Raw genomic sequence first — 21,436 nt, 5'->3', positions numbered from 1 at the left:
TGGAGTACAGAATAAAGTAGGGCAAAGGCTAATAGAGTTTTGCCAAGGGAATGCACTGGTCATAGCAAACACCCTCTTACAGCAAAACAAGGGAAAACTGTACATCAGTTCAGTTCAGTTGCTCAGTCGTGTCCAACTCTTCGCGACCCCATGAATCGCAGCATGACAGTCCTCCCTGTCCATCACCAACTCCTGAAGTTCACTGAGACTCACGTCCATCGAGTCAGTGATGCCATCCAGCCATCTCATCCTCTGTCGTCCCCTTCTCCTCTTGCCCCCAATCCCTCCCAGCATCAGAGTCTTTTCCAATGAGTCAACTCTTCTCACGAGGTGGCCAAAGTACTGGAGTTTCAGCTTTAGCATCATTCCTTCCAAATAAATCTCCTTCAGAATGGACTAGTTGGAACTCTTTGCAGTCCAAGGGACTCTCAAGAGTCTTCTCCAACACCACAGTTCAAAAGCATCAATTCTTCGGCGCTCAGCCTTCTTCACAGTCCAACTCTCACATCCATACATGACCACAGGAAAAACCATAGCCTTGACTAGAAGGACCTTTGTTGGCAAAGTAATGTCTCTGCTTTTGAATATGCTATCTAGGTTGGTCATAACTTTCCTTCCAAGGAGTAAGCGTCTTTTAATTCCATGGCTGCAGTCACCATCTGCAGTGATTTTGGAGCCCAGAAAAATAAAGTCTGACACTGTTTCCACTGTTTCCCTATCTATATCCCATGAAGTGATGGGACCGGATGCCATGATCTTCGTTTTCCAAATGTTGAGCTTTAAGCCAACTTTTTCCACTCTCCTCTTTCACTTTCATCAAGAGGCTTTTTAGTTCCTCTTCACTTTCTGCCATAAGGGTGGTGTCATCTGCATATCTGAGGTTATTGATATTTCTCCTAGCAATCTTGATTCCAGCTTGTGTTTCTTCCAGCTTGTGTTTCTCATGATGTACTCTGCATGTAAGTTAAATAAGCAGGGTGACAATATACAGCCTTGACATACTCTTTTCCCTATTTGGAACCAGTCTGTTGTTCCATGTCCAGTTCTAACTGTTGCTTCCTGACCTGCATACAGGTTTCTCAAGAGGCAGATCAGGTGATCTGGTATTCCCATCTCTTTCAGAATTTTCCACAGTTTATTGTGATCCACACAGTCAAAGGCTTTGGCATAGTCAATAAAGCAGAAATAGATGTTTTTCTGGAACTCTCTTGCTTTTTCCATGATCCAGCAGATGTTGGCAATTTGATCTCTGGTTCCTCTGCCTTTTCTAAAACCAGCTTGAACATCAGGAAGTTCACGGTTCACATATTGCTGAAGCCTGGCTTGGAGAATTTTGAGCATTACTTTACTAGCCTGTGAGATGAGTGCAATTGTGCGGTAGTTTGAGCATTCTTTGGCATTGCCTTTCTTTGGGATTGGAATGAAAACTGACCTTTTCCAGTCCTGTGGCCACTGCTGAATTTTCCAAATTTGCTGGCATATTGAGTACAGCACTTTCACAGCATCATATTTGAGGATTTGAAGTAGCTCAACTAGAATTTCATCACCTCCACTAGCTTTGTTCGTGGTGATGCTTTCTAAGGCCCACTTGACTTCACATTCCAGGTTGTCTGGCTCTAGGTGAGTGATCACACCATTGTGATTATATTGGTTATGAAGATCTTTTTGTGAAGTTCTTTTGTGTAATCTTGCCACCTCTTCTTAATATCTTCTGCTTCTGTTAGGTCCATACCATTTTTGTCCTTTATCGAGCCCATCTTTGCATGAAATGTTCCTTTGGAATCTCTAATTTTCTTGAAGAGATCTCTAGTCTTTCCCATTCTGTTTTTTCCTCTATGTCTTTGCATTGATCACTGAGGAAGGCTTTCTTGTGTCTTCTTGCCATTCTTTGGAACTCTGCATTCAGATGCTTGTATCTTTCCTTTTCACCTTTGCTTTTAATTTCTCTTTCCACAGCTATTTGTAAGGCCTCCTCATTCAGCCATTTTGTTTTTTTGCATTTCTTTTCCATGGGGATGTGCTTGATCCCTGTCTCCTGTACAATGTCACAAACCTCCGTCCACAGTTCATCAGGAACTCTATCTATCAGATCTATTCCCTTAAATCTATTTCTCCCTTCCACTGTATAATCATAAGGGATTTGATTTAGGTGATACCTGAATGGTCTAGTGGTTTTCCATACTTTCTTCAATTTCAGTCTGAATTTGGCAATAAGGAGTTCATGGTCTGAGCCACAGTCATCTCCCAGTCTTGTTTTTGCTAACTGTATAGAGCTTCTCCATCTTTGGCTGCAAAGAATATAATCAATCTGATTTAGGTATTGGCCATCTGGTGATGTCCATTTGTAGAGTCTTCTCTTGTGTTGTTGGAAGAGGGTGTTTGCTATGACCAGTGCGTTCTCTTGGCAAAACTCTATTAGCCTTTTCCCTGCTTCATTCCATATTCCAAGGCCAAATTTGCCTGTGACCCCAGGTGTCTCTTGACTTCCTGCTTTTTCATTCCAGTCTCCTATAATGAAAAGGACATCTTTTTCGAGGGCTAGTTCTAAATGTTCTTGTAGTTCTTCATAGAACTGTTCAACTTCAGCTTCTTCAGTGTTACTGGTTGGGGCACAGACTTGGATTACTGTAATATTGAATGGTTTACCTTGGAAACAAACAGAGATCATTCTGTAGTTTTTGATATTGCATCTAAGTACTGTGTTTTGGACACTTTTGTTGACCATGATGGCTATTCCATTTCTTCTAAGGGATTCCTGCCCACAGTAGTAGATGTAATGTTCATCTGTGTTAAATTCACCCATTCCAGTCCATTTTAGTTTGCTGATTTTTAGAATGGCGATGTTCAGGTTTGCTATCTCCTGTTTGACCATTTCCAATTTGCCTTGATTCATGGACCTAACATTCCAGGTTCCTTCCTATGCAATATTCCTCTTTACAGCATTCGACCTTGCTTCTATCACCAGTCACGTCCACAACTGGGTATTGTCTTTGCTTTGGCTCCATCCCTTCATTCTTTCTGGAGTTATTTCTCCACTGATCTCCAGTAGGATATTGAGCACCTACCGACCTGGGGAGTTCCTCTTTGAGTATCATATCATTTTGCCTTTTCATACTGTTCATGGGGCTCTCAAGGCAAGAATACTGAAGTGTTTTGCTATTCCCTTCTCCAGTGGACCACATTCTGTCAGACCTCTCCCTCATGACCCACCTGTCTTGGGTGGCCCCCCAGGGCATGGCTTAGTTTCATTGAGTTAGACAAGGCTGTGGTCAGTGTGATTAGATTGACTAGTTTTCTGTGATTATGGTTTCAGTGTGTCTGCCCTCTGATGTCCTCTAGCAACACCTACCATCTTACATGGGTTTCTCTTACTTTGGATATGGGGTATCTCTTCACGGCTGCTCCAGCAAAGCACAGCCGCTGCTCCTTACCTTAGACGAGGGAATCTCCTCATGGCCACCACTCCTGACCTTGAATGAGGAGTAGCTCCTCTCGACCCTCCTGCACCCGTGCACCTGCCACTCCTTGGACATGGGGTTGCTCTTCTCAGCCGCTGCCCTGACCTCTGGCATGGAGTAGCTCCTCTCGGCCGCTGCCCCTGACCTTGGGCAAGGGGTAGCTCCTCTCGGCCATGATTCTGCACGGTCCGTCACAGCCGGTGTGAAGGAGTACATCCAAGCTGTATATTGTCACCCTGCTTATTTAACTTATGTACAGTGTACATCATGAGAAATGCTGGACTGGATGAAGCTCAAGCAGAAATCAAGATTGCCAGGATAAATATCAATAACCTCAGATATGCAGATGATACCACAGTTATGGCAGAAAGCAAAGAATAACTATAGAACCTCGTGATGAAAATGAAAGAGGACAATTAAAAAGTTGGCTTAAAACTCAACATTCAGAAAACCAAGATCATGGCCTCTGGTCCCATCACTTCGTGGCAAATAGATGGGGAAACAATGGAAACAATGAGAAACTTTATGTTTTGGGGTCCAAAATCACTGCAGATGGTGACTGTAGCCATGAAATTAAATGATGCTTGCTCCTTGGAAGAAAAGCTATTACCAACCTAGACAGCATAATAAAAAGCACAGATATTACTTTGCTAAGAAAGGTCCGTATAGTCAAATCTATGGTTTTTCCAGTAGTCACGTACGGTTGTGAGAGTTGGACTATAAAGAAAGCTGAGCACCGAAGAATTGATGTTTTTGAACTGTGGTGTTGGAGATTCTTGAGAGTCCCTTGGACTGCAAGGAGATCCAACAAGTCCATCCTAAAGGAAATCAGTCCTGACTATTTATTGGAAGTACTGATACTGAAGCTAAAACTCCAATACTTTGGCCACACGATGTGAATAACTGACTCATTTGAAAAGACCCTGATGCTGGAAAAGATTGAAGGCAGGAGGAGAAGGGGATGGCAGAGGATGAGATAGTTGGATGGCATCACCAACTTAATAGACATGATTTTGAGTAAGCTCTGGGAGTTGGTGATGGATAGGCAAGCCTGGTGTGCTGCAGTCCATGGGGGTCACAAACAGTCGGACTCGACTGAGAGACTTCACTTTCACTTTTCCCTTTCATGCATTGGAAAAGGAAATGGCAACCCACTCCAGTATTCTTGCCTGGAGAATCCCAGGGACAGGGGAGCCTGGTGGGCTGCTGTTTATGGGGTCGCACAGAGTTGGACATGACTGAAGTGACTTAGCAGCAGCAGGAGCAGCAGCATCCTTACAGATGTGAGGTGATGTCTCAGTGTGGTTTTGACTTGCATATCCCTGATGATTATTGATCATAATCAATAATCTTTTCCATGACTTTTGTATGATTTCTTTAGAAAAATGTCTATTTGGGTTCTTTGCCCATTTTTAAAACTTGATACTTGGTGTTCTTTAGTTTGGTCTTGTCTTATTTTGCTTTTGCTGTTGAGTTGTATAAGTTCCTTTTATAGCCTGAATATTGGTCCCTTATTAGACATGTAGTTTGCAAATATTTTGTCCCATTCCATAGGTTGTCTTTGCATTTTATTGATGATTTCCTTTGCTGAGCATCAGCTTTATAGCTGATGTAGTCCCATTTTTTATTTTCGGTCTTGTTGCCTTTGCCCAAAGTTTGTTCTTGTATTAAAATCTGAACTTGCAGCAGATATTGCAGCTCTATCAGCAAGATTACTGTGTTTAGAATCTTCATCCTTTTGCCCTATGGAAGCTTTAAAATGAATTACTGATATCTGAGCAGGCAGTTGTAAAGCCTCTGACAAAAACAGATATCATTTTTTTCATGATACATTTTAGTTCTCACTGAAGTAAAAATCCCTTATTACAAAAAATTTTAACCTATTGCATGATAGAAATGAATCATGTATTTATTAGTATATATCCATATTAAACCCAGAACCAAGAGTTGCAGCTCTAGCAATTGCTATTCACATATCTGCTTGATGTCATCTCACCACAGGGATCTTAAGCGAGTCACTTTTGTCCCAACCCATCAATGAACATGATCGAATATGCAGTAAAAAAGGAATAGCAGATAAATTAGGTTAGTTTTTTGTTTTCTTTCTTTCTTTCTTTTTTTAATTTGGAACCCCCTAATCTGAAGAAGAGTCTACAGCCAAATTTAATTGTTCAAATTCCTCTACAGATTCTAGATTTAGGACCATAGTATCTACAGAATTAGTTGCACAGCATGGTGATTTTCCAGTGAGGCTCTGTCTCCTTGTAAAACAAAGAATATTAACAAATCAAAGTATCACCTCTCACTTTCTTTATCATGCTCCGTGTAGTAGAGAATTACAAGACAAAGTAAGAAAGTCCTGAAATTTTTGAGGAATTCTTTCCCATGAAAATCCCATGGACTCTTTGTTAAAAAAAAAAAAAAAAGACTTATCCAGTAGAGAAGAAGAAAGGAGCAAGGAAGGAGAGAGGAAGATAATTAGAGGAAGAAAATAAAGAATTGCAATACATAGATCAATTACAGAGAAAATTTTTGCAGATAATAGTTTCAGTATCAGAAGTCAGAATAGTTGCAGGGCTGTGAATTATAGATTATGTAGGTTTATATAATGCTTGACTATATCAAATGAACCTTTCTTTCTTTCTTGGAGGTATTACAGCATGAGTGTCCCATTTTTTTTCAAATTATTGTATGTTTTCTGAATTATTTTATAACCATTTTTATTCATTTTAATTAAGTCCTAGATTGAGGATACAGTTTTACATAAGGCCATGGCTTATGCTTTTAGTAAACTATTTTAAATGGTTTTCTTGTTGTTCAGTTGTCAAGTCATGACCAATTCTTTCTGATCCCATGGACTGCAGCATGCCAAGCTTCTCTGTCCTTCACTATCTCCTGGAGTTTTTTCAAACTCATGTTCATTGAGTCAGTGATGCCAGGCAACTGTTTCATCCTCTGTCATCCCCTTTTCCTCCATCCCACTTCCTCCCAACATCAGGATCTTTTCCAATGATTCACCTCTTCACATCAGGTGATCAAAGTATTGGAGCTTCTTTAGTTCATCTTCATTTTGATATCTTTTCAAAAATCTTAAATAATAGTACAAGTATGGGTCTGTTTTTAAACCTCTCATAAATGTTCTTCATGTGTTTGTTAATTTTCATGTGACCTTTTATTTATAGATATTCACATTTTTAACTTTAACATGGAACACAGTCATTTGATACAAAGAAAGAGTGATGAAAGCGAAGATGAAAGTGAAAGAGGAGGCTTACAGCTCCTCTTTGGCTTACAGCTCAACATTCAGAAAACTAAGATCATAGCATCCAGTACCATCACTTCATTGCAAGTAGATGGGGAAACAGTGGAAAAAGTGGCTGACTTTATTTTGGGGGGCTCCAAAATCACTGCAGATGGTGACCACAGCCATGAAATTAAAAGACACTTACTCCTTGGAAGGAAAGTTATGACCAACCTAGACAGCATATTAAAAAGCAAAGATATTACTTTACCAACAAAGGTCCATCTAGGCAAGGCTATAGTTTTTCCAGTGGTCACGTATGGATGTGAGAGTTGGACTATAAAGAAAACTGAGCACCAAAGAATTGATGCATTTGAACTGTGGTGTTGGAGAAGACTCTTGAGAGTCCCTTGGAATGCAGGGAGATCCAACTAGTCCATCCTAAAGGAGATCAGTCCTGGGTGTTCATTGGAAGGACTGATGTTGAAGCTGAAACTCCAATACTTTGGCCACCTGATATGAAGAGCTGACTCATTTGAAAAGACCCTGATGCTGGGAAAGATAGAGGGCAGGAGGAAAAGGGGACCACAGATGATGAGATGGTTGGATGGCATCACTGACTCAATGGACATGAGTTTGGGTAAACTCTGGGAGTTGCTGATGGATAGGGAGGCTTGGAGTGCTGTGGTTCATGGGGCTGCAAAGAGTCGGATATGACTGAGTGACTGAACTGAACTGATCCATTTTTCATATAAGGAGACAAAAAAATACGCCAATTTTAGAGATTTTCTCAGGGCAATTGAGCTAAAGAATCTCAGTGGAAGAATTTCTGACTTCAGATTTGCTTTGTGCTGAATTCATCGTGTGACAATATTCTTCCTCCTGATTCCTGTGGTTCTGTGAATAACTGCAACAGACAGATGCATGTAGAGGTGGATTTATGCAAATGTGGGGAACGGTTTTCACAAATTTACTGCAATGTTATCATACCGGGAAATCATAGGAATTCTTCTATAATTAATGGGATAAAGAGTTAAAGTTTTAGAAGAGTTTTTTTTTAGGATTATACTTCCTTATTGTTTTGACTCATTTTATCTAGCCTCAGAGAAAATAGGGTTACATCTGCCAGCAGGTAATCTTATAGAGGTTTTGCTAAAGTTTTGTAAAATGTACCACATCTAGTTTTGTAATCTAAGATAAAGCATCTTAAAGTTTATATATATATATATATATATATATACATATATATACCAATAAGTATACTACTCTGAATTCATTTCACCCACCCAACATTAACTTCTAGAAAATCTCTGAGATCCTGTAAACATCCTTTCAAATGAGTGCCTCTTAATAAAGAGATTAAATTTCTCTTTAGTTTGTGTTCTTCAATAATAAATATTTCATAATGCATTCTCCTTTAAATCCAGATCTCATAGCCCCTGGCTCTTCAGCAAGTAAACTAGGGCATTTCAAACTGGGAACACAGGTATTGGTATACTTTATAGCATTAAATGTTATTCAGTAAACAATACACAATCGTGTTTTTCTTGAATTTCTTTCTAACCAAAAGGAATGTATGATGTCCTGGGTCTCCAGTAACTGGTGTCAATTTACGCTGGTGTCAGGCAACAGCCTCAGGGATTTTAGTGTGTCTAGATCCTAATGTTCAAGGGTCCTATCATTCTTTCCTGTCCCTCCTTTCACTCTTCACTGGAAGTATTTCTCCTTTAAGAAAATGATTGGACAGCCTCACTGATGGTCAGAAGTTACTCCAAAAAGCAGCACTCATTTCTATCTTGCCATTTCCAAAATGCAGGAAATTAAAAATATCCACAGACACTATTACTTGAAAAGTGAAAGTCACTCTGTCATGTCTGACTCTGTGACCCCATGGCATATACAGTCCATGGAATCCTCCAGGCCAGAATACTGGAGTGGGTAGCCTTTCCTTTCTGCCAGGGATCTTCCCAACCCAGGGATCAAACCCAGGTCTCCCACCTTGCAGGCAGATTTTTTACCATCTGAGCTAAGGAAGCTATTATTTGATGCCACCCACAATACTAGGAGACATTGTGAAAAGGTTGAGTTACTCCCTCTCAAAGCGCTCAGGTCCTGCATGCTTTGATTCAAATCACTAAATTATTACTGCCTCAATGACATCTATGTGACTATTATGACACAATCACAACACACAGTCAAATGCTTCCAGCTTTAAAATCATAGAATGGTTTTACTGGCAAACTTCTGAACCTATACAGCACAGTCTTGGTCAGTTACACTTTTCAACAGCTTAGATGCTTATTATAAAACTACATAAGGAATTATAAGTTGTGATCCTTGGTTTTTTACATGGTAAATACCACAGGTCATCCTGATAATATTTCTTTTTCATATAGCCATATTTATGACATCCATAATAACTTGTCATTTAGCTGCTAAGTTGTGTCCGGTTCTTCTGAAAACCCCTGGACTGTAGCCTGGCAGGATCCTCTATCCACGAGATTTCCTGTGCAAGAAAATTGAAGTGGGTTGCCATTTCCTTCTGTAGGGGATCTTTGTGACCCAGGGATACAGCCCGGCATCCCCTGCATTGCAGGTGGATACTTAACCGCTGAGCCACCAAGGAAACCCAGTAATAGCTTAGGAAGGTTTATCATGTGGACCGCTTTGATATCCCTTTTTATACTTTGTGCCCATTTTAGGCCTTCTAAGGAGTCATCTGCATCCATCCCTAATCCTCCCCATAATAATCTTACAGATTATAGTAAAGGCATGTGTACATGCTAAGGTGCTTCAATTCAGTTCAGTTCAGTCACTCAGTCGTGTCCGACTCCTTGAGACCCCATGAACTGCAGCACGCCAGGCCTCCCTATCCATCACCGACTCCTGGAGTCCACCCAAACCCATGTCCATTGAGTCAGTGATGCCATCCAACCATCTCATCCTCTCTTGTCCCCTTCTCCTTCTGCCCTCAATCTTTCCCAGTATCAGGGTCTTTTCCAATGCGTCAGCTCTTCACATCAGGTAGCCAAAGTATTGGAATTTCAGCTTCAACATCAGTCTTTCCAATGAACAGCCAGGACTGATCTTTAGGATGGACTGGTTGGATCTTCCTGCAGTCCAAGGAACTCTCAAGAGTCTTCTCCAACACCACAGTTCAAAAGCATCAGTTCTTTGGTGCTCAGTTTTCTTTATATTCTAACTCTCACATCCATACATGACCACTGGAAAAACCATAGCCTTGACTAGACGGACCTTTGTTGGCAAAGTAATATCTCTGCTTTTGAATATGCTGTCTAGGTTGGTCATAACTTTCCTTCCAAGGAGTAAGTGTCTTTAAATTTCATGGCTGCAATCACCATCTGCAGTGATTTTGGAGCCCCCAAAAATAAAGTCTGACACTGTTTCCATTGTTTCCCCATCTACTTGCCATGAAGTGATGGGACCGGATGCCATGATCTTCCTTTTCTGAATGTTGAGCTGTAAGCCAACTTTTTTACTCTCCACTTTCACTTTCATCAAGAGGCTCTTTACTCCTTCTTCACTTTCTGCCACAAGGGTGGTGTCATCTGCATATCTGAGTTATTGATATTTCTTCTGGCAATCTTGATTCCAGCTTGTGCTTCTTCCAGTCCTGCGTTTCTCATGATGTACTCTGCATGTAAGTTAAATAAGCAGCGTGACAATATACAGCCTTGACGTACTCCTTTTCCTGTTTGGAACCAGTCTGTTGTTCCATATCCAGTTCTAACTATGGCTTCCTGACCTGCATACAGGTTTCTCAAGAGGCAGGTCAAGTGGTCTGGTATTCCCATCTCTTTCAGAATTTTCCAGACTTTATTGTCATCCACACAGTCAAAGGTTTTGGCATAGTCAGTAAAGCAGAAATAGATGTTTTTCTGGAACTCTCTTGGTTTTTTGATGATCCAGTGGATGTTGGCAATTTGATCTCTGGTTCCTCTGCCTTTTCTAAAACCAGCTTGAACATCTGAAAGTTCAGGGTTTATGTATTGCTGAAGCCTGGCTTGGAGAATTTTAAGCATTACTTTACTAGTGTGTGAGATGAGCGCAAATGTGCGGTAGTTTGAGCATTCTTTGGCATTGCCTTTGGGATTGGAATGAAAACTGACCTTTTCCACATCCATGGCCACTGCTGAGTTTTCCAAATTTGCTGGCATATTGAGTGCAGCACTTTCACAGCATCATCTTTGAGAATGTGAAATAGCTCTACTGGAATTCCATCACCGTCATTAGCTTTGTTCATAGTGATGTTTTCTAAGGCCCACTTGACTGCACATTCCAGGATGTCTGGCTCTATGTGAGTGATTACACCATTGTGATTATCTGAGTCATGAAGATCTTTTTTGTACAGTTCTTCTGTGTATTCTTGCCACCTCTTCTTAATATCTTCTGCTTCTGTTAGGTCCCTACCATTGCTGTCCTTTATCGAGCCCATCTTTGCATGAAACGTCCCCTTGGTATCTCTGATTTTCTTGAAGAGATCTCTAGTCTTTCCCAGTCACTTCTAACTCTTGTGTCCCTATGGACTGTAGCCCCTCCAGGCTTCTCTGTCCATCCGATTCTCTAGACAAGAATACTGGAGTGGGTCACCATGTCCTTCTTCAGGGTGTCTTCCCATCCTAGGGCTCAAACCTGAGTCTCTTATGTCTCTTGCACTGGTAGGTGGGTTCTTTACCACTAGCACCACCTGAGAAGGCTCTATAGTAAAGTAAACTTCCCTTTTTAGAACTGTTCCTCATTTTTATGTATTTTCAGACTTTCTTCCTCTTTCCTCATTATTTTCTATCACTCTGTCACCCTCTGTCATTGAGTGAGAGTGCAGTCTCTTTGGAAGTACAAAGCTAACGTCCATTGACTGACATCAATGAAAGTGTCTTACTTATTAGTCTTTATCCCCAGCTATTGAAAACAGGCTCTGTAAACATTTCCTCATCCACTGCTACCTTAGCAACTAACTTCAATTACTCTTCTGAGCCACAGTACATAAGCAAGCATATTTTCTCTGATGAGCAGTACTTTAAGCTGCACAAACCTACAGTTCTTGACATTCTCAAATCCCAGACAAAACCTCTATACTCTTGCACACTTCTCCTGAAGCTCCATTTATTCACAGAATATACATGACTTCACATTTCAGAACAAGTTGGTGACTGGCACACCTCTGGCATCTTAGTTATCAATTAGAAGATGTGTTCCCCTGGGATTGAAGTATCACTCCTGAGATTCAGCTCTTGTTTCTGAATCAATACTATAGCTGATAAACAATACTTTTCTGTTGCTTGACATAATACCTTGGCCGTTGCTCAAATGGTAAATGTATACATTTGGGGGACATAAGTATCTTGCTATACCCTAGGACTCTGATTATATCATATATTACACAATATTTTTCTAAGCAGAGGCTTCAGCTTTAGGATTTCAAAGCATAAGCCTGAGTCAACATCTTTAAAATGTATATATTTAGGCAGTAGCCTTTCAATGATCTTCCTGAAAGTCACTAGAAAATCAAGGTTTTGATAAGCTTTACTAGAACTCCTGGAGACTTGACAGTCTTAACCAAAAGTTTTAGCTCTTCAAGATCATTTTGATGGACTTCCCTAGAGGGAACTGTGCTCCGCAACAAGAGAAGCCATGGCAATGAGAAGCCTGTGCACCGCATCTGGAGACCTGCTCTCCACGACTAGAGAAAGCCCTCACGCAGCAACAAAGACCCAGTGCAGACAAAAATAAATAATATTTGAAAAGACCTCTTTTGTTATTCTGAACTCTGATGTATGTTTATAATGTTACAGATGGGATTAAAAATAAGTTAGGGAATCTTATACAGGTATAATGAGATGCTCAGTTTGTATAACACATTGCAACAGCAGTGTCAGAATTTGCTGGATAAAATCTGATGGAACTGAAGTCCATGTGTTGATGATCAGGTTTTCTGTCATCTCTGTTACCTGATCTTGCAAGATTATGTTTCTCTTCACTAGGACCAGAGTTGAGGCCAGGTTTCTTCCCACTTGACTGCAGATGTTAACATCATTCCATATCAGAGTTTCCTCAATTTTATCAGTAAAGGAATTACATAAAGTGGTGAGACTGAGACATCTAGGCCTTCAGGATTTGTTGAACATGCCCCTCTGTATGAAGAAGTGAGTGAGGATCATTATATACTTGCTAATATTACTGGTCACTTCAGTGTGCTGAGCTAAACTGTTGGGTATATCAACTAAATTAATAATTGCAACAAATTTGTTACATTGGCACTATTATTTTTCCATATTAAAGATAGGAAACTGAGATAAAGACAGATTAAATAACTTGTATAAATTCATGTGGCAAATAAAACACAGAGTCAAAATGCTAACCCAGGTGGTCTTACTCCAGAGCTTGTCCTCTTGTTTATTAACCAACAAAGAAACTTCCAGTTTGACCAAGTATGGGAAAACTGAACTGAAATTTCTTCAAAAAATTTTGCCAAATGTTATCACTTTCTAATTGCTTTCTTTAAACGAGTTTTATTAAAAAAAAAAAATGTATGTGAAGTCGCTCAGTCTTGTCAGACTCTTTGCTACCCCATGGACTATAATCCACCAGGCTCCTCTGTCCATGGAATTTTTCAGGCAAGAATACTGGAGTGGGTTGCCATTTCCTTCTCCAGAGGATCTTCCCAACCCAGGGATTGAATCCAGGTCTCCTGCATTGTAGGAAGATGCTTTAACCTCTGAGCCAAAAATTCAGAATGAATTTGCACTTAACCCTGGTTATCAGTACTCTTTCAGGGTCATGGATGTAAGTCTATAGCTGATAGAACCTGCTTTAGTAATTTTGGTAAAAAAAAAATAATAATTGTATTTCTTTTTAAATAAATATGAGTCCCACCTTGCAAATTATAAGTAGGCCATTATGCTCCTGAGAATTCTCTTCCTTTACATCCATGTGGACCTCTGCAGTGGCTCACTCAATTGGAATGATCAGTCTTTATTACATTGCCTAATAGTGTAAATCAGTCATGGAAGCATCTTGTTTTCATAGGTTATTCTCTGCAGCTATTCCTCAAGCTCACATGCATGATACAGAGATACCAAACACAAATACTTCTTATCTTACTAAATTCCCCAAAATGAGGGATAAAGCGAAGGATATGATGGAACCACCAAAGGTCAACAACAAGCTTCTAAACGTCTTGATTTTTCAAACTGAATTAGTCCCAAATGGTGGCCCCAGTCAGAACTATTTTAATGAAATGAAACTTTTCATTCTTAAGGGTAAGTCTATCTAAAGATAAACCTGGATTGCATATTAAAAAGCAGAGACATTACTTTGCTGGCAAAGCTCTCTCTAGTCAAAGCTATGGTTTTTCCAATAGTCATGTATGGATGTGAGAGTTGGATCATAAAAAAGCTGAGCGCTGAAGAATTGATGCTTTCAAACTCTGGTGTTGCAGAAGACTCCTGAGAGTTCCTTGGACTGCAAGGAGATTAAACCAGTCCATCCTAAAGGAAATTAGTCCTGAATATTCATTGGAAGGACTGATGCTGAAGCTGAAGCTCCAATACTTTGGCTGTGTGATACAAAGAACTGACTCATTGGAAATGCTGGGATGCTGGGAAAGATTGAAAGCAGTAGGGGAAGGGGGTGGTGACAGAGGATGAGATGGTTGGATGGCATCACCAACCCAATGGACATGAATTTGAGCAAGCTCTGGGAGTTGGTGATGGACAGGGAAACCTGGTGTGCTGCAGTCCATGGGGTTGCAAAGAGTTGGACACAACTGAGTGACTGAACTGAACTTATCATTGATCTAAAGACATCCTTAAATTTTTATTACTAAAGAAAACAACATCAAGGCTATTTTCAGAATCAAGGACGTTAAAGTTATCTATAGAAATTGTGAAAATTTGTCATACCACACTTATATAAATAAAGTATTCATTTTCATATATTTCCAAAACAAAGGGAGTTTCACTGGCAATGATCTGTTTACCTTCATCCTGCCAAATTCCTGGTGTCCCCAAAATTCTACCATTAACGGAGACAGAAAGGCAAGCAGAAGATTGATAAAGAAAGGGAATCTAAAATTTAGAGTCTAATTGAGGTATATCTACCCTGAAGTTTGAGATCTAAATAAAATTTCTCTTCAGTCTACTAAATGAAATCTTGCTTTTCTTCTCACACATTGACTTGGGTAATTGAGAACATACATGAATTGGGGAAATAGTTTTTAAAAATTCTACTAAAACCGTTCTAGGACATCCTCCAACTTTAAACCTGAACCCATGCAAATTCTATCATCTTGAAAAAGCTTCCCTTGCTCTCCACTGCTCCTTCACCCTTTCTATAATGCACTTGTGCACACACACACACACACACACATAATGCTGTGGATAATTTGATATTTTTGTTCTGTTAATTTTTTCCTTGCCTAAAGTTATGTCAAATAATAATAATGATGATAATGATGGCAACAAAAAGATGATTCAGGATACAGATTTTGAGAATAGACTGAGTTACTCCAGTGGAATCAATCTAATCACACGAATCCCTAAAAGCAGAGGACTTTTCACCACTACAGAGTGCCATATCAGAAGGGTCAGAGAGATGACACTGTGAGAAGAATGTAATTCCCATTGCTGGTTCTGAAAATTAGGTGGCTCTTTGCAAGGGTGGAGAAGGCTTCTAGACTCTAAATGTGGCTCTAGCCAAGAGCCACCAAAGCAATAGGACTTCCATCTAACAAGCATGTCAAACTAAATTCTGCCAAAATTTGAATAACCAGGAAATATTTCCTCCTATAGGAGGAAAAAATTTCAGCCCTGACAACACCTTGGTCTTAGCCTGGTGAGAACTATACAAGGCTTCAGAACTATAAAACAATAAATGTGTGTGGTTTTAAGCCAGTTAGTTTGTGGTAATTTTTATGGCAGCAAAAGAAAAAAACTTACAACTTTCTTAATAAATAGATATGTGTATATATATATATATATATATATATATATATATATTTGAGTTTGAGCAAACTCCAGGAGATAGTGAAGGACAGAGAAGCCTGGTGTGCTGCAAGCCATGGGATTGCAAAGAGTCTCACACAGCTTAGCAACTGAATCCAAGGTCCATGGGATTTTCCAGGCAAGAATACTGGAGTGGGCTGCCATTTCCTTCTCCAGGGAATCTTCCCAATCCAGGGATCGAACCTGGGTCTCCTGCGTTGCAGACAGATGCTTTATCGTCTGAGCCACTGGGGAAGCCCATATATATATATATATGTATACACACACACACACACATATGTATATATGTATATATTTCAGAAATTCCTATCCTTCTTGAAACATGACACTGCATCTTACTTGTCAAGAATTGGACTCTGGAGTAAAGAAGACTAGAGTCAGTGATTCTGGCATTACTACCAGGTGATTTAGGGTCATTTCCTCCAGAGTCCTTTGCTTCAGTTGCTTCTTTATAATAGAAGCAGTCATAAAAAGAATTTTAAGATTCAATGAAGCAATGTAAGTGAAGTAAATAGCACATTTCTTCACAATTAGCAAACAATACATCTCAACCACCATTGATATTAGTATAAGACTAGTTGTAGCAGTGGTGTGCTGCTGTTGTTGTTGTACGAGTGTTATAAAAAAGTGTGACTGAATATCATTTAAGGCCTGCTCTTAATCATTTCAACTCCAAGATATGATAATATCATGAATCTTAGAATCATAATTTTCCTGTTGGATATATAGCATATCAACTTCCCATTATATATTTTTGTTTCTAAAAAAGTAAATAAAAGTATCTACATTGTTTTCATTTTTCATTGCCTTGTTTATCTGCAAATTATATAAATTTACCTTAATTTCACAAAGGGACAGCTTTGGGCATCAATTATAAAATATTAATGTTATCCACATTCAGGGCAACTTAGCACTCATCTAGAATGGAGATGATTACCCAAGTTCCCACTCACAGGTGCCAGGGGTAGGATTCAAACATGTTTTGTGGAGGAGATACAATTCTACCTTTTACAAATGCCTAAGCTTGAGAGTAGAGTAAAGAGTGATTGTAAGAAGCACAAAGAATGTTCTAGAGTGCTGGTAATGCTCTTGATAGGGGCTGATTGTATTGTAGTTTCAATTTATACAAAAATATCCAGCTATTCCTTTATGATATGTGCACTTTACTCTATGGATGTTATGCTTCAATTAAAAAAAAAAGTTAAAAAAAAAAGAATGTAGATGATTGTTACTGTCACTGGCTATAGGATCTATAGAGCCTGCAGGCTCTTCCATTCAGAGAACAGATAAATGCTTGGGCTGATTTTTTCTATAGTGTTTTATAAATTGTTTATATATTCCCCCCCCCCCCATTTTCAAATAAGAAAACTGAAGCTTAGAAAGTTTGCATAATCACAAGACCCACATAGATAAATGTCTGTGCTTGTGTATGTATGTGTGTGTGTATTGTTTCTGTAAGACTGTTGACATTGAAAACATTAATCAAAAAGTTTCAGACTGTATTCTTCTCCGACAGTGTTTATTCATCATCATTCTCATCCTCATAAATAGAAAATAATTCATCGTCATCCTACTTGCAAGTTACTTTCATTTAGACACTAACAATTATAATGCAGCTCATAAGAATAAAGAATTCCTACATGGAAAAATTTAGCATAGCAAGTGGATTTGAAAGTTTAAGCTCTGCAGTTTTAACACATGGTCTAACTCACAGGTTGATACAAAATAGAAAAAGCCAAGTGAGTATAACAAGTTAAGATAAATCATTAAGTGAGAATCAAAGAGTAAAATATAATCTTTCATTTTCTCCTAGCAGAATGCTTTACACTATAAATCCAATTAGTTTGAACTGAAAAGAGATTAATCAATTTCTGGGAGCTTCAGGTTTTACAATGAATTAAGAAAAAAGAGAGAAAAAAGTTATGTTTTCAAGAAAATATACCCTGTCCTTGATGATTTTCAAAGCCAATTTTTAATTGTGTTTGGTCTGACCAGTGCTCTTTTTCAGCTTCTTTTAGGTTTTCATATATGTGCACACCTGTATGTGCCACACACACACACACACGCACACTCTCTCTCTCACTCAAGTCACACACTCTTGTCTGAGGATATTGCTGAAATATCTTATAATAAAATAACATGATCTGACTTCCCTGGTGGCTCAGTGGTAAAGAATCTGCATGCCAATGCAGGAGACACGGGTTCAATCCACGGGAAGATCCAACTTGCTCCGAGCAACTGGGCCTGTTCACCACAACTACTGAGCCTGTGCTTTAGAGTCCAAGAAACAAAGGTGCTGAAGTCAGCACAGCTAAAGCCCATGCTCTGCAACATGAGAAGCCCCTGCAATGAGAAGCCCACACCTCAACGAATAGCCCCCACTCACTGCAACTAGAGAAAGCCCTCACAAAGCAATGAAGACCCAGGAGTCAAAAATTAAAAACAAACAAACAAACAAAAGAACATGCTCTACAGGGGAATTCAACTCTTACCAAGAGGTAAATAAAAAAAAAAATTAGACTTTACACAGGTAGAGAGAAAGGAGGTACATTTAATATACTTTGGAGAAATGGGTAAAATTACTAAAGTGCATTACATCACAAAAGTGCTGAGACTCAGTTTCCAAGTAACAAAATGGGAGAAAATGAAATCTTAAAGATGTGGAGATAAAATTCATATTTTTATTTAAATTGCATTAAATGCAAGTAAAACAATTATTTATGTGGGGGGGCATGAAATTTGGAATTTGAGATGCATCAAGAAAATTTAAAAGAAAATATTCACTGCCATCTGTAGTAATGCTCTCTTTTGTACACAGACTATTCTAGTGAACCCACTAATTTCTTTTTTTTTTTTCCACTAATTTCTTGGAATTAATTTTGTGACCAAGTCCAAGAATTGACTTGAGAGTCCCTCCCTCTTGAATATATTGAGTCTTGTGGGCAGGCCCAGGTTTAAAGCATATACTATGGACCCAAGGTCAATCTTAATTAAAACTAAGATTTTAATTAAAATCTTGTGTATATTATTATCATATTCTTTCCACTAACTAAACTGAATAAGGATACTGACATACTACTCCTAGTAACATAGTAGGTGCATAATATTTGATAATTGATTGAATAAATACCTTCTCACACACTTTCTCACAAAATATCTGTCTTTCCTTACATTGCCTATCTTGAGATTTTTAATATACAGAATGTTATTTCCTGGGAATTATGCTTATTAAGATTTGTATATTGAACATAGAGCTATGGAAAATGCAGTCGGTGATTTTTAATGCACTCACAGTTTATAAAGTCTTATATTTTCATTTTTATGAATAGAAGAAAATATCGTTTTAACCATTTAGACCCTAATATAAAATATCAGGTTTTGATTTTCAAAATTGACGAGCTCTATTCCATTCCAAATTGCATTTTGCCCTTCTAGATGAAGCACAGATTGAAATCCATAAATATTTTGTTTACTAGTTAAAGTGACTAGTTAGATAGTTATGCAGAAAACATTGAGACGTATTCATGTTGGCAACCACTCCCCTACACACACACACACACACACACACACACACACACACACATTCAGTGAAGTCCAATTATAGACAGGGTTTGAGACAGCACTCCAAGTATAATATCCCTACTTTCAGCTCTATACTGCACATCCAAATGATATCAAGGCTTTATTTGTTCACAGCTTTTTAAAATTAATTTTTATTGGAATATAATTGCTTCATGGTATTGTGTTAGTTTCTGCTGTGCAGCAAAGTGAATCAGTTATACATATACATATATCTACTCTATTTCAGATTTCCTTCCCATTCGAATCACCACAGAGCACTGAGTAGAGTTCCCTGTGCCATACAGTAGACTCTCACTAGTAATCTATATGATAGCAGTGTATATATGTCAATCCCAGTCTCCCAATTTGTCCCATTCCACTTTCCCCTTTGGTAACCATAAATTTGTTCTCTACATCTGTGACTAGTAAAATATACAGATGAACTTATTAGCAAAGCAGAAATAAATTGCAGATGTATTTGTCCATAGTTTTAATAAGATTCCTTGTCCATGCCCCTCTCCAGTTGGAATGAACTTTTTATAAAGAATAAAACTCAATTTCTAACTGAAAATCAGGTGAAGTATGGAGGTAGCAGCAGCAGCAGCATGGAGGTAAGCAGACCCAAAAGAGGTGATGTCTCAGGCTTCAGGTTCATAAATTAGGCCTAGAAACCCAAGAACTAGAGTCTGGATCACTAAAAGGATATAAAATAGCTGATGGATCATATAAAAACCTCACAACAAAGAAGAGCAAATGTGATTACCAAACTGAAGATCACAGTGAAGACAAGAAATAAGTTGATTCCATAAGCTTTGTATGGGAAAGTTGAATTATAGAGAATAGACTAAATTTGAGAGCACATTTCATTTGTTTTGGTGCAACGTTTTAATACTCAAAAGAAAATTATTTTAACATTTTTTTAATCATTGTTATTTGTTAAGTCATCATTTGTAAGTGATACAAAACAGTTATTTGTAAATTCAGTAATTTACATCCTCATAGGATTGTTTGCTGGATTAAATCAGATAATACATTTAAAATGCCCAATGCTGTCCAACTCTTTGTGACTCCATGGACTCTTTGTGACTCCAGGGAAGCATGCCAGACTTCCCTGTCTTTCACCATCTCCTAGAACTTGCTCAAATTTATGTCCATTGAGTTGGTGATGTTATCCAACCATCTCATCCTCTGTCATCACCTTCTCCTCCTACCTTCAATCTTTTCCAGCATCAGGGTCTTTTCAAATGAGCTGTCTCTTCGCAACAGGTGGCCAAAGTACTGGAGCTTCAGCATCAGTCCTTCCAGTGAATATTCAGGATTGATTTCCTTTAGGATTGACTGGTTTGATCTCCTTGCAGTCCAAGGAACTCTCAAGAATCTTCTCCAACACCACAGTTGAGGATCATCAATTCTTCGGTGCTCAGCCTTATTTATGGTCCATCTCTCACTTTCCTGGTGGCTCAAATGATAAAGTGTCTGCCTACAAGGTGGGAGACCTGGGTTCAATCCCTGGGTTGGGAAGATCTCCTGGAGAAGGAAATGGCAACCCACTCTAGTATTCTTGTTTGGAAAATCCCATGGATGGAGGAACCTGGTAGGCTACACTCTCCATGGGGTCACGAAGAGTCGGACACAACTGAGCGACTTCACTTCTCACATCCATACATGACTACTGGAAAAACCATAGCTTTGACTATATGGACCTTTGTCAGTAAAGTAATGTCACTTCTTTTTTTTTTTTTTAATATGCTGCATAGATTTGTCATAGCTTTTTTTTTTTTTTTTCCCAAGGAGCAAGCATCTTTTAATTTCATGGTTGCAGTTACCATCTGCAGTGATTTTGGAGCCCAAGAGAATAAAGTCACACTACTTCAATTGTGTCCTCATCTATTTGCCATGAAGTGTTGGGACCAGATGCCATGATCTTAGTTTTTTGAATGTTGAGTTTTATTATTCCTATATAATAAACTTATTTCTGAACGTACAATATTGAATGTAGCACTGTCTTACAAAAGTATTCTTTTCTTTCCAACACCTCTGACAAAAATTTACAGGATATATTCAATGAACATCTCCTGGAGGATTGTAAAACATTTAAATTGCTCTCCTTCCACATTGGGAATCTCTCTCTGTGCTCACTTTCACCTCATGAG

The sequence above is a fragment of the Bos javanicus genome, chromosome 15 (assembly GCF_032452875.1).
Source record: "Bos javanicus breed banteng chromosome 15, ARS-OSU_banteng_1.0, whole genome shotgun sequence".
Taxonomy (NCBI): Eukaryota; Metazoa; Chordata; class Mammalia; order Artiodactyla; family Bovidae; genus Bos; species Bos javanicus.
The sequence above is the reverse complement of the archived record's forward strand: the minus strand, read 5'-3'. Positions refer to the sequence as shown.